The 13970-nt window shown below is 44.3% G+C and overlaps 1 protein-coding gene and 1 pseudogene across 1 annotated transcript in view; both read right to left on the bottom strand.

Annotated features, from left to right (window-relative positions):
- Positions 1-13970, bottom strand: part of BRDT (bromodomain testis associated) — a 296166-nt gene that overhangs the window by 167853 nt on the left and 114343 nt on the right.
- Positions 8833-9810, bottom strand: LOC115472296 (annotated as a pseudogene).

The raw sequence follows: 13970 nt of genomic DNA, 5'->3' as shown, positions 1-13970 counted from the left end.
CACCATTTCCACCAGGTTTCAAGTTGGCCCAGATTTGGGTGCAGGAATCTGCCCTAAGCACTATTATACAAAGGATACAAGCCCTTTATAGAACAGCATTTAGTGCCATATTTTCTGGCACTGAATTTTGAGCATAATTTATAGAATTTCCCCCTTTTCTGTCTAATTCAGTTTATTAGAGGCCAAGATTTAGTACTACATGAAAGCTGTTAGGTGGCTAGTGGTCCCAGCCCAATCCCTTTCATGTGGGATGCCAACATCCCAATAAAATCCCCAACATAATGTAACCCTGACTTCTGGTCTCAGCAGAAGGACTCAGGACTGAATTTGGGCCTTTTACTATTAAGATTTAAGAATAGTGGGGAGCCCTCCGGAGCAGTTCAAGGGTGGCCGAGGCTGTGTGCTGTCGGGGACAGACGCGCGGTGTTCTGGAAGACCAGAGTGGGGGCTTCGGACGGCGGTGGCGAGAGGCCGCACCTTCTGTCTCAGAGGCTGTTCTGGGAGAGTTGGGTGATAGCAAGAGCTGCCGCTGTGGATGAGGTGTTGGTGCCTGGCCGGTTGCGCCAGGGCTCCGTGCACGTGGCCTGCCCGTCGGGAGGCGGCCTGTTTTTTTTTGTCAAAGGCTGCCTTGAGGTGGAGGACAACTCAGTGCCCAGCTGGGAGATCACCAGCCACTTGTAGCCTGGAGGTGAGACAGCGGCACTGCGGGTGAAGGGGATACTCTGCTTGGGATTTCCCAGCAACATCAGCTGCAAGTTTTTCAAGAAGGAGACCGGGGTGGCGGCTGGCGGGGACAGAGGCCTAGATGGTGGGTGTCACTCGGACTTTGTCTAACTGATAAGACTTTAACACAGCATGAAGGAATTGCTGCCACGGACCGGAATGGCAGCTTAAGCGCGGCGCTCCGAAGGGACATAGTTTGAAGTGAGCGAATCTCATTGAATTGAGCAGCATCCTGAGGTGTGCACTGAAGAGGAATGGTCCCTGAGGAATGCCACCGAAGAAGGGACTGGAGAGAATCCGGTTTTCCACGGAGCAAGGAAAAAGATGCTGGTGGCATCGGCTGGGCCGGAGTGGAGTAAGGATGGTGGTTGAGTCCGGTGGTAGCTGGGGAGAAGCGCGCTGAGGAAGGCCCTGAGAATGGTGAAATCGAGAAAACGGAGGTGGTGGCTTGGTTTCAAGATCTGAAGGCCGATCTGGCAGGGGTCCGTAAGGATATACAAACTGCTCTGAGAGAAATTAGGGCCAAAACTCGTGATTTGGGAACGCGTGTCGGTGAGATGGAGGAGGGTATGGAGACTTTTAAGCAAGACTTTTAAGCGGACACGCGGGAATTACAACTCACGGAGCAGGTGTAGGGCCTGGAGAATAGATCGCGCCGGGATAACCTGCGATTTAAGGGAATCCCTGAATCCAACATATTTAGCAATTGTGAAGTAGTGATTTGAGAACTGTGTGGGTTTATTTTGAACGCGGGGAATGGAGGTCCATTGCCGGACCTTGGCATTCAGAGAGCGCACGGAGTGGCTGGCCCGCAGCGGGAAACTCGCCAGAAGGACACTGTGGTGTGTTTTGCTGATTTCCGCCATGAAGGAGAAAATATTGACCAAAGCAAGGCAGCAAAAAAAAATTATTTGGAAAAACTGTAAGATTGGAGTGTTCCAAGATTTGGCCAGGTCTACACTGCAAAAGCGTCTATCCTTCTGAGAAGCCACGATATATACGAGGTCAAAGGGGATCCGGTACAAGTGGCTATTCCCATTTGGGATGTAGCTAACAGTGGATGGTAAATTGCTTAAAGTTAAGGCCCCGGAGGAGGCTTGGGCATCACTGTGCTCTTTGGGGTGCAAAGATGTTCTTGTCCAGAAGGCGTTGCGGGAGACCACCAGGGAGCCTGGAGCGGATTCGGCATGGCAGAAGGTGGTGGATCGGGGGAAGACTTCTAACAAGCAAACTTCTTGAAGGAACACGGATTTGTGTGGACTAGTGGTGAATTGCTTGAACCAGTGGGGAGGTTGGGTGGAGGAATGTGGGATGCATGAATGTAATGGTTGTGAATGTAAGTAGGGTGATGGGAGGGACAGGGATTAGTGTTGGAGAGGTCAAAATCCCGGGAGAGCACGTTGATTCCTCGTGGGTTGGCTAATTTACTGACAGAGGGATCAGCTATAGGGAAGGGGAGGGTAGGGGAGGTTAGGGGAAGGATTGGGGGTTGGAGCAGAGGAGTGTGGGTCTAGAGCAGGGGGGGAGGGCAGAGATCACCTGTGGGGGTGGAGAGGGGACAAGGGGAGGGGAGAGACCTTATTGGTGGGTACATGGAATGTAAACGGGTTAAATAATCAGGGGAAACGCAGTATAGTATTTAAGGAATTGGGTAGATTGAAGTGGGATGTAACATTTTTGCAGGAAACACACTTAAGACTGAGAGATACTCACTTGCTGCATCATAGCCTTTTCGGGAGGTGGTGGTACATCAGGGAATAGGGCCAAAAAAGATGGGGGGGAGTGGCTATTTTGATCAAACTTGTGGATTTGTGATTAAAGAGGTGTTTCGAGATACTAGTGGGCGTTGTGTGGGCCACAGAGTGTGGTTGCAGGGGAAGGAGTTGACACTGATTAACATTTATGCTCCGAATGTGGGGCAGAGGGGCTTTTTTCAAACATTAAAAGAAGAAATATTGGGATTTGTAAGAGGGCAGGTTGTAGTAGGGGGGGGGGGGATTTTAATATTGCCCCAGATGTGAGATTGGATCATTTGACAGGGGGAGGGCAGCAGAGTGGCCCTGGGAGGAAAGCATTGTTACAATTTTTGAAGGGGTTGGAGGTGGTGGAATGCTGGAGGCTCTTACATGGGGCACAGCGGAATTACACCTTTTATTCACATGCAGCATAGTCTTATTCTCGGATAAATGGGTTGTGAGTGCATCGCAATGGGTGGGGGTTGCTGAAATAGAGACCATTTGTGTTTCTGATCATGCACCAATGTGGATTAAATTGATTGGGTTGGACCAAGGCAGGAGGCAAGGAATCTGGAGACTCAACGAGTCACTGCTAGGGGATGAGAGAGTGCGTGAAGATATTCAGCTTACTATTCAAGAATTCAGATGTTTTAATTACAATGGGGAAGTAACAGATGGGGTGTTATGGGATGCAATGAAGGTAGTGGTGAGAGGTGTTTTGATTAAGTGGGGGTCGTGCAAGAAAAGGGAAAAAGGGCAGCAATCGCTGACTTTGCAGCAGAGGTTAGTGCATTAGAACAGTTGCACCAAAAGGAACCCTACACCGCAGGTACGGGCAGACCTTAAGCAAGTGAGGGTGGAAATAGCTCAATTGCAGATGGCAGAGGTGGATTTTATAAGAACCAAGCTTAAGCACAGTACTTTGAGTTTGCCATAAATCCAGTGCAATGTTGGCCCGTTAGTTGCGGGCGCAGAGAGGGCGTTCCTTTATTCAAAAGTTGAAGGATGAGAGGAAGGATGGCACTATTCTGATTCAGACATTGCAAATTGTTTTGTGAAATATTATCAAGTATTCTAAGTGCCTCTGAGGAACCACCGATGGTAGATATGGCTCGGTTCTTGGATCAGATTCCTCTACCATGTTTGGATGAGTCTGAAAGAGCTCAGCTTGGGGGACCCATTAGATTAGGGGAGGTACAGGGTGTGATAAAGCGGCTCCCTAATGGTAAAGCATCATGTTTAGATGGATACTCGGCGAGGTTTTATAAATGCTTTGTGGAGGAGTTGGGAGACATTTTGGTGAGGGTGGGAATTGGAGCCTTGGAAGGTAGTAGGCTGCTGGTATCTATGTCTGAGGCTGGGATAATGGTTCTGCCTAAGCCTGGGAAAGATCCTGTGGTTTGTGGGGCATATAGGCCTATTTCACTTTTGAATGTGGATGCAAAGATAATAGCCAAAGTCTTGGCTAACAGGTTGGCTAGGGTGTTGCCGAAATTGATCCATAGAGATCAATCTGAGTTTATCCCGAAGAGACAGGTAGGGTATAACATAAGGCGTACTCTTCATTTAATATGTGAGGCACAAAGATCCCGCTCCAGTACAGGTTTGTTGGCTATAGATGCAGAGAAGGTGTTTGACCGGGTAGTTGGGGGTTTTTTGCGTGAAGTGATGAATCGCATGGGCTTGGGAGACAACTTTGGGGCTTGGTTGGCAGCTTTGTACACGGCTCCTAAAGCATGCCTTAATATTAATGGGGGCTATACATCATTTTTCCCAATAGGTAGAGGGACTAGGCAGGGTTGTCCCTTGTCGCCCTTCCTTTTTGCACTGTACATAGAGCCGTTAGCAGTAATGATACGTCAGCATCCAGATTTTCGGGGTATTAGGGACATGGAACATCGTATTGCTTTGTTTGCGGATGATGTGTTACTTTATGAGGTGGATCCTGAGCAAACATTACCAGCGGTGATGGGGATTTTTAGGGAATCTGAACGATATGCTGGCCTAAGGGTTAATATGGATAAAAGTGAGCTATTGGGGATTTCTATGACACATGGTGAAAAACGTAGATGGAGATCATTGTTTGTGTTTAAGTGGGCCAAGTATCATATTCGGTATTTGGGGATTCAAATTCCTAGGGATTTGGGTAGGGTGTTTAGTCTTAATTATGGGAAGGTAATAGAGCAAATTAGGGGGGGTTATCTCAGTGGAAGGGATTGTGGCTCCCGTGGTGGGGGCGTATGGCAATGGTGAAGATGAATGTGCTGCCTAGAGTGTTATTCTTGTTTCAAGCGCTGCCAGTGGTGGTTCTGAAACGGACATTTAAACAATTGCAGGGTTTGGTGTCACAGTTTATATGGGAGGGTAGGCATCCCCGTTTGGCTGGACGAGTGTTATGGGGTGCTCCTGAGAGGGGGGTAGAGCAGTGCCCAATATTGAATGGTATTATGTTGCTGCCCAACTGAGGATGATTATGGATTGGGAGAGGGGGATAACTAACCCCGCTAGCCAGTTGGAGCAATCATATAGCCCGCACAGGTCGATGTGCTCTTATTTATGGACTACTGAGGGAGTGGGAGTGATCTTGGCTGGGATACAGAATCCATATGCGAGGCATTTGGTGGAATTGTGGGGAGAAGTGCGGAGGAAATGGGGACAGTTTGAAAGCGTTAGTAAAGTTGATGGGATCATCTTTGGTGTGTAGCCCTTTGGTATGCCTATTGGGCTTATATAATGAAAGGGACTCTTGGGAGGAGAGGAAATGGTTGTGCTTGGGGTTGGCAGCAGCTAAGTGCCTCATAGCACAGTATTGGAAGAGGACAGACCCCCCCCCCCCCGATTGGAAAGGGAAATTGGGGCAGTTAATACAAATGGAGCGGCTAACGGCATACCGCAGGGAGGGGGCACGCGACATAAGGGTGGATGGACTCGTTTACAACAGTGACTGACATATATTTAGGATTGTGGAGTATTATAGGAGGGTGGCGGGTTGGGGGGGAGGGGAGGTGGGAGGGGAAGGGGAGAGAGAGTGTTTAAAAGAACCAGGGGGGCGTTCTTGAGTTGGGGTTGGAGGTGGTTAGAGGGGTGGGAAGGGGGGTTGTATATATTAAGGGGGCACGGTTTAGTTAGGAGGGGGATATTGTTTATGGGCCTATTTTGAGGCATGAGTTTTGGAGCGGTATACATAGTGCATAAGTTAGTTCCAGATGTTGTAGTTCAGTATTTATGAGCCCCTGCGTGGGCTACTGTGAGCAGGCTATGCTCTTTGCGAAATTGACTTTTGCAGATTTCTTATAATAAAAAATTTAAAGTGGAAAAAAAAAAGATTTAAGAATAGTGTCATGATACGCCACTTATACTGCAGGTGTCATACCTGTGCTATGGTTAACTGACCACCATCACTGCTGCCAATTCAGCACTTTTCATAAATAAAATATACTATGTAGTTATATAAAAAAACAAAACATAAGAAAAGCTACTAGTATCATATTTCCATGCTATTCTTATGGGAAATTAAGGAGATGGCAATAGAAATTACTCCAGTGTTCCTTATTTTTATTTCACTTGTAATTTAACATGCTGTTCTGCCTTTCCTGAGTGATAATTACTAACTCTTAACACACTTAAAAACATATTTGAAAAATGTTATGCACTGCTCTGAGGCTGGGGAGTGTTTTGAGAAGCATATTTAGATTCTATAGCTATCGTGCACACCATCTCTAATTGTCCTACTCGTCATCAACCCTGGTATCACAGGGGACTAAAATTACTGAAAAGACACGTTAGGTGGGTAGAGTGTCTTTGGAGGTGTTATAAAACCTCTTACCTTTTGACTGAATCCCAAGAGGCCCAACAATTCTATCACAGAAATAAGAAAGCTAAAAATGTTAATGATTCCACTTTCATTAATAATGCAGTCAATAAACCAAAAACAGTGCTTAAGGTAGTCACCACCTTAATTTTGGGTCATCCCCAACATGCAGTTCCTATAATTGCTGATTTGTTTGCACATTTCTTTAAACCAAAAGTTAATGACCTGTGTCACACCTTCAAATTCACCTCCCCTATCATTAACCAGTACTCCCTCTACATCACCTGTTAATGCAAAAATTTCCTATGATTGACCATTGGAGATTAGGATCAATATACTGAAGAATACATACCAGTAGTTAGCTTTTAGTTTAATTTACTATTGTTGTCTGCTAGACCAACTACTTGTCCACTTCATCCTTTTCCATCTCATTGGCCTGGAATGCTATCACTAGGACTCCTTCCATTTATGTTTATCTAAAATCTCAGTCTTTCTACAGAAGCAGTCCGCACATGCTGAAGTAAAGCAATTGCTAGCCCCATTCTGAAGCAACCCTGCACTATTATCAATCTATAGACCTGTTTTGAATTAACCTTGTTTATCTAAGATTGTAGAAAAGGCAGTGTAATCAATTGCTTCAGCTTATGGAGACATCTAATGTTTCTCATCCTTGCCAATCAGGCTTCCATCCAGGTCATAGTATTAAATGGTGATAACCAATCTACTTAGCAACCTCCATTCCCACCCTTGATTGCAGTGGATTTTGTTTTTAGTGATCTCACTTCATCTAACCTCTGCTTTTGAGCTTGTGGATCACAGTTTCTTGTTAACCAGACTGATATTGGCATATTTGGCAGTGCTCTCACCTGGTTTACAACTTTCTTATCAGATTGTTCTTTTTCGGTTTTTGTTGTTACTATGCCCTTGTCATGTGGAGTCCTTCAGGTTCAGTGTTGTCACCATTGCTGCTGCTGCCTATCCACCATGTCACACCTTTAGCTACTGCCCAGCTTACTCTTCACCCACTGAAATTTACACCAGCACGCAGCCATGTGCCATCCACATTCCCTCTGGTGTGGTGGTTGTGTGTGAATGATGTTATTTCTTGTGGGGAAGGATGACGGAGACAGAGAGGATGGCATTGCTAACAGAAGTGCTGCACTTCTGACTGAGGCTGGCCTGGATTGGCTTAAAAAGTGAGTGGCGAAGGAGGGGCTGCCCGTAGAGCAGCATCTGGTCCTAGTCTGGAATGTAGCAGTCAGGCCAGCTGTTTGAATGATGATGGGATGGAGAAGCAGTAACCATGATGTTTGTGGCTGCTGTAGGTGGCCTGTGCCAAAACTGGGATATGATAGTTCTCTTAACTTACTCTCTGTTCCTGGCTCCTCCTCTACTGTGCCACATGCACTGATGCAGCCCCTAAAATTCTGCCATTGACTAATCCTTCAATAGCTGCCATTTATAGCACGAGTAAAATTTAAAGTACTTTTGTTGCCAACAATTTCTCTTAAAGAACACTGCCCATCAGAAGCACTGTGACATCAGAGGGATGAGTTGATAAGATGTCCCAATGTTGTAGATTGCAAAATATTCCAAGTGTGCATGGATGTGCTTGTTCTATAATGGGACTGAGGTGTTGAATCAGTTACCTTAGCAGCTATGAAATTTATCAGATGTTCATTAGATAAGTGAACACATGGTTGTTCATAAATTCTTTTAACGTTTGATAATTATTAGATGGGATGAATGTATATTTAGAAATCAGAATATATTTTAAAATTGTATTGTAATATTATACTGTGCTTCTGTCTTTGCAAATGTGTTATCTATATTGTACTTTGAACCACTTAGACCTTTGTTATATCAGGGTACAAATATGTTATAAATAAAATGAAGGCAGAATTACATTCAGTATAGCCAATTATTTCCTGTCCTTAGAGGGCTTACAAGCTAAGTTTGTACCTGAGGCAACGGAAAGTGAAGTGACTTGTTCAGCGTCAAACAGCCTCTCTGGGATTTGTGCCATCAGCTTTATGATCTGTTTATACCTTGCTGGGATCTCAACAATCCCTAAGTGGAAATTTTAAAAACATACATCATGTTTAGTTTATGTTGTCTCTTTATATATGAAGACCTTGTTTATGTTGTCTCTTTATATATGAAGATCTTTTGCATCCTTTTACACACAGGGTAGATACACTTTTACCATCTATGTATCTACCATTGTGGTTTATCGAATGATGGTTTATGATTTATTTTATTTATTATACCACCTTTCCTATTAAACCAATTCCAAACAAACAAACAAACAAACAAACAAACAAAAAAGCATAGAAAAGAACTCCATTGTTTTATGGGAAAGAGGAAAGGTAAGACCACCACACACATGTTCTTATATAACACCGTATCAGTGCACGGCAGCAGCAGAATTTAGTATGATAGCCTCAAACCCCTTTGATAATTAGAGAAAAGTTTTCATTAATGTGTTGCAAAGAATAGATTTATACAAATTCCAAATACAGTTAGGTGTAGATTTGTATTGAATTCCAGGAACCAGATGAGTTACGTTTTCTTTTTCTAGTTCTCAAATCTATGGAATAGATCACCAAAGTCAATGTCTTCAGATACAGAGAAGTCTGCACCCACTGATGATGTAGGCAAGGTGTCTGGAGCAGAGGGTAATTCTGGAAGCAGAAAATTGTCATAATGACTTGAAATTCCAGCTACAGATTTTGCAGGAGGTACTGGAATGTCCTCAGGGCCAGTCTCCTGTGCAGAAGATGCACCTTTATTGGGTTTGAGGTCATCACTAGATTCATATGCTGGGGGGATATAGGTATTAGCGGTGGTGTTCTTCCAGTTTGAGGTGGATGGAAGTTGATGCAAACTTCTGCACTATTAAAATTCTTTGAAGTTGGATATGAGAGAGGCATATTTGGGGAGGCATTGGCACTGTTCCATTAAAACTTGGACTATCCTTCGTCACATCATTTGTGAATCCAACCTTGATAAGATCAGCCTCCCCATCATCAGGTACTTCAGCCATGATAATGGAATTGGGCTCATAGGGTACAATGTAGTTCTTTGTGATCTCAATCAAGTATCTCTCCACTAGGAGCCTCCACAATCAATTTATGGGGTCACTTGACTGTGCTAATCTGATTTGTCCTGCAGAGCTTGCCCTAGTCATCACTGTACATGGCACCTAGCTGACCAGCACCTATTCACACTTCAGCCTGAAGTCGAGGTACTGCCCAAATCAAGATCCAATTCTTTCATGGACCAAATCAAGACAAACTAAGCCAGCAGCAGATCACAGTACAACTCCAGGATATTCACTGTCTCCACCAGGTAATCCTCTCAGATGATGTTCTTCACATAGATCCAAACTAGTTCATCTTTCCCTGCTGACAAATAATCTGCAATCTCCTTCCTTGCCTTCTGGGCCAGCTCAGTATTCTTTTTCTCCAGGAGTTTGAGCTGACGGATAAGCTGCCGACTGATCCATACATATTTTATTTTAAATCCCAATCCAAGCATGCTTTCCCCATGTCTCAGAGAGGTGTTTTCTTTTCTCAGCAAAATTGTGATAATGCAACCAGGTAATAGAAAGCTATCTATTATTAAAAACAGACTGTAGAAGAGTTAGGAAGATTGGTTTTTATAAGAAAAACACAGCTCTGCAACAAGAAAATGAGGAGCAACTACAGGCTAGCAATTACAATTAAAAAAAAAAAAAAGAAGATAACTGTGTAAAGCATGACCAATGCTTTAATCCACCTCGTGAGAGAAATGGTCCGAGGTGCAAGTGCAGCTTCCAGGACAGAGCACAGGATATGGCCAATATCGGGCTACATTAGGCTATGCTAATGAGGGGGAAAGGACAGGAGTGACTGCAGTAATCGTGTGACAAAGCTGCTGGGAACTAAACTCCTTGGCATATTCTTAGACCCTTTCCCTGCACTGACTCGTCTGTCCCTGCTGTCCCTTTACTCCCTTTCAGAGCTGCAGCCCCATAGCACATCCCATACCCTCTCCCCCACCCCAATCCAGGGAATGATCTCTCTATGATGGTCTGCGTTTTACCAGGGTTCTGGATGATATGCATGCAGAAGACTTGTATCTCCTCATGAGGGGAAAAGCGGAGAAACATAGAAACATGATGGCAGATAAGGGCTAAATGGCCCATCCAGTCTGCCCATCCTTAGTAACCATTAACTCCTTCTTTCCCCATCCTCAGTAACCATTAACTCCTCCTTTCCCTAAGAGACCCCACATGCCTGTCCCACGCTTTCTTAAATTCACAGTCCTTGTCTCCATGACCTCCACAGAGAGGCCATTTCACTCTTTCACCACCCTTTCTCTGAAAGAGTATTTTCTTAGATTACTCCTAAGCTTATTTCCGCTTAACTTTATGCTATGTCCTCTCATGCCAAAGTTTTCCTTCATTTGAAAAAGGTTCACCTCCTTTACATTAATGCCACTGAGGTATTTAACCATCTCTATCATATCCCCTCTCTCCCTCCTTTCTTCCAGTGTATACATGTTGAATTTCATAAGCCTGTCTCTATATGTCTTACGACACAGACCACTGACCAGTTTTGTAGCCGCCCTCTGGACCAACTCCATCTTGTTTATATCTTTTTGTAGGTGGGTCTCTAGAATTGTACACAATATTCTAAATTGGGCCTTACCAGAGACTTATACAAGGGCTCTATCACCTTTTTTCCTGCTGGTCATCCCTCTCCTTATGCAACCAAGCATCCTTCTGGCTTTGACTGTCACCTTTTCTACCTGTTTGGCCACTTTAAGTTCATCGGACACAATCACCTCCAAGTCCCGCTCTTCTTTCACACACAGAAGCACTTCACCCCCCCCCCCCCCCCCCCCCCCAAACTGTACCGTTCCCTTGGATTTTTGTAACCCAAGAACATGGCCCTGCATTTTTAATCATTAAATCTTAGTTGTCAATTATTGAATCATTATTCAAGCTTTGATAAATTCTTCCTCATGCCATCTATACCCTCCAGGGTGTCCACCCTATTACAGAGTTTGGTATCATCTGCAAAGACAAACCTCACCTTACAAACTGTCTGCAATATCACCCACAAAGATGTTAAAAAAATAAAGCCAGCCCAAGGACTGATCCCTGCGGTACATCACTGATAATATCCTCTTTCTCGGACCAAGCTTCATTTACCTCTACCCTCAGTCTCCTTCAATTTAACTAGTTTTTAATCCAGTCACTTTAGGTCCCAAACCAAGGGCAGTCAGTCTATTTATCAGTCACCTGTGTGGAACCATGTCAAAGGCTTTGCTAAAATCCAAATACACCACCATCGAGCCCTCCTTCCAAGTCATAGTAACATAGTAGATGACGGCAGAAAAAGACCTGCACGGTCCATCCAGTCTGCCCAAGATAAACTCATGTGTATACCTTACCTTGATTTGTACCTGTCTTTCTCAGGGCACAGACCGTATAAGTCTGCCCAGCAGTTTTTCCTGCCTCCCAACCACCTGTCCCGCCTTCCATCACTGGCTCCGGCACAGACCGTATAAAAGTCTGCCCTCCCCTATCCTCGCCTCCCAACCACCACCCCTCTTCCCCCCACCTGCTCTGCCACCCAATTGTAGCTAAGCTTCTGAGGATCCATTCCTTCTGCATAGGATTCCTCTATGCACATCCCACGCATGTTTGAATTCCGTTACCGTTTTCATCGCCACCACCTCCCGCGGGAGGGCATTCCAAGCATCCACCACCCTCTCCGTGAAAAAATACTTCCTGACATCTTTTCTGAGTCTGCCCCCCTTCAATCTCATTTCATGTCCTCTCGTTCTACCGCCTTCCCATCTCCGGAAAAGATTTGTTTGCGGATTAATACCTTTCAAATATTTGAACGTCTGTATCATATCACGTCCAACTGTTTGGTTACCCAGTCAAAGAAAATCAATCAGATTTATCTGACAAGACTTGCCTCTAGTGAAACCATGCTGCCTCAGGTCCTGTAGTCCATTCGATTCAAGAAACCTCACAATCCTCTGCTTTAGAAGCGTTTCTATTAGTTTACTCACCATTGAGGTCAGACTGACAGGTCTGTAATTCCCAACCTCCTCTTTACTTCCGTTCTTGTGCAGAGGGACCACATCTGTCCCCCGGTCCTTCAGGATCACACCAGCATTGAAGATGTTAGACAGCAGAGCCGCTAGACCGTCTTCAAGTTCCTTGAGTATGCTCCGATGTATCCAAATAGGCCCCATTACTTTATCTATGTTTAGTTTAGCTAGCTCCTGACAAACAGTCCTGGTCTTCCATACATTCCCATTGGCATTTCTTTTCGGCAGTCCTACCCTGGCCTTTCATCCCTGAATACAGAACAGAAATAACTGTTAAGCAGTTCAGCTTTATCCTTCAGTTTCGACATATTCCTTCCCCTCAGCCTTGAGCCTCACGATGTTATTATGGCACTTCCTCCTATCATTTACATCTAAAAAAAATGTCTTGTCCTCCAATTTTACCATATCAGTTATCTTTTCTTCCATTTGAATCTTTGTTTTCCTTCCGGCTTCTCTTAGCTTTTCCAGGTATTTTTGCTCATCTTCCTCTTTCTGAGTCATCTTGTAATTTATGAAGGCTGATCTTTTTTTTCCCTTACCTTTTCAGCTACTATGTTTGAGAACCAGAGCAGCCTTGTTTTCCTCATACTTTTATGATGCCTTTAAAATAGCTCCTTTCAATTTTGCTCACTGATGGTCTACTTCCTTCAGAAGTTCCCATCCAACTAAGTCTTCCTTGAGAAATTCCTCCATCTTGGCAAAGTTAGTTCTTTTGAAATCTAGGACTTTCAAGCTTGAATAAGCCCTCTCCTCCTGTGCTGTAATATTAAACCACACCATTCGGTGATCACTAGATGCTGAATGATCTCCCATCGTCATATTTATTTATTACATTTGTATCCCACATTTTCCTGCATAGCAGTAGGCTCAATGTGGCTTACAGGTTCCGGAGAGGAGAGTACCAACTCTGGAAATATATACAGAGTGGAAAATAGAGTAACAGTAGGTGCAAGGAAGCTGATAAGGTTCTGGAAAAGAGAATACAACTCTGGGATGAATATATAGTAGCATATAGAGAGAAGTAATCCCAATGAGGCTGATAAGTCTCCAGGGATGGGACTACAACTTCTAGTGAGCAATACAGAGTAGGATATGGGTAGACGTACACTTAATTATAACTGAAGTGGTAAAATTTGTACAGTTTGAAGTAATAGGATTATGTGGAAGGGGTATATCAGAAACACACTCCCCGTTTGTAAGCACCAGGTCTAGAATAGCTCCATCAGACATGGGTTCCATTACCCACTGCTGGAACAATTCTTCCTGTAGAGAAAGCAAGATCCCATTGCTTCTACATGTCCTCGCAGCAGGGACACTCCAACTGACGTCTGGCATATTAAAATCACCTATCAGTAGTACTTCCTCTTTCCTAGCTATCTTGTGAATGTCTTAAATCTCAGTGTGAAAGTGACCTGTATATTACACCAATGTAAATACATTTTCCATTTCCTCCTCCCAGTTTATCCCACAGTGCTTCTTCCTTATCTCATATGTCCTTCAATTCTGTCACTTTAATATTATTCTTAACATACGCCGCCATTGCTCCACCCTTTATTCCTACCCTGTTCTTCCTGAATAGATTATAG

This window comes from Microcaecilia unicolor, chromosome 6 (assembly GCF_901765095.1).
Source record: "Microcaecilia unicolor chromosome 6, aMicUni1.1, whole genome shotgun sequence".
Classification (NCBI taxonomy): domain Eukaryota; kingdom Metazoa; phylum Chordata; class Amphibia; order Gymnophiona; family Siphonopidae; genus Microcaecilia; species Microcaecilia unicolor.
This window is presented reverse-complemented; position numbering and strand designations above follow the sequence as displayed.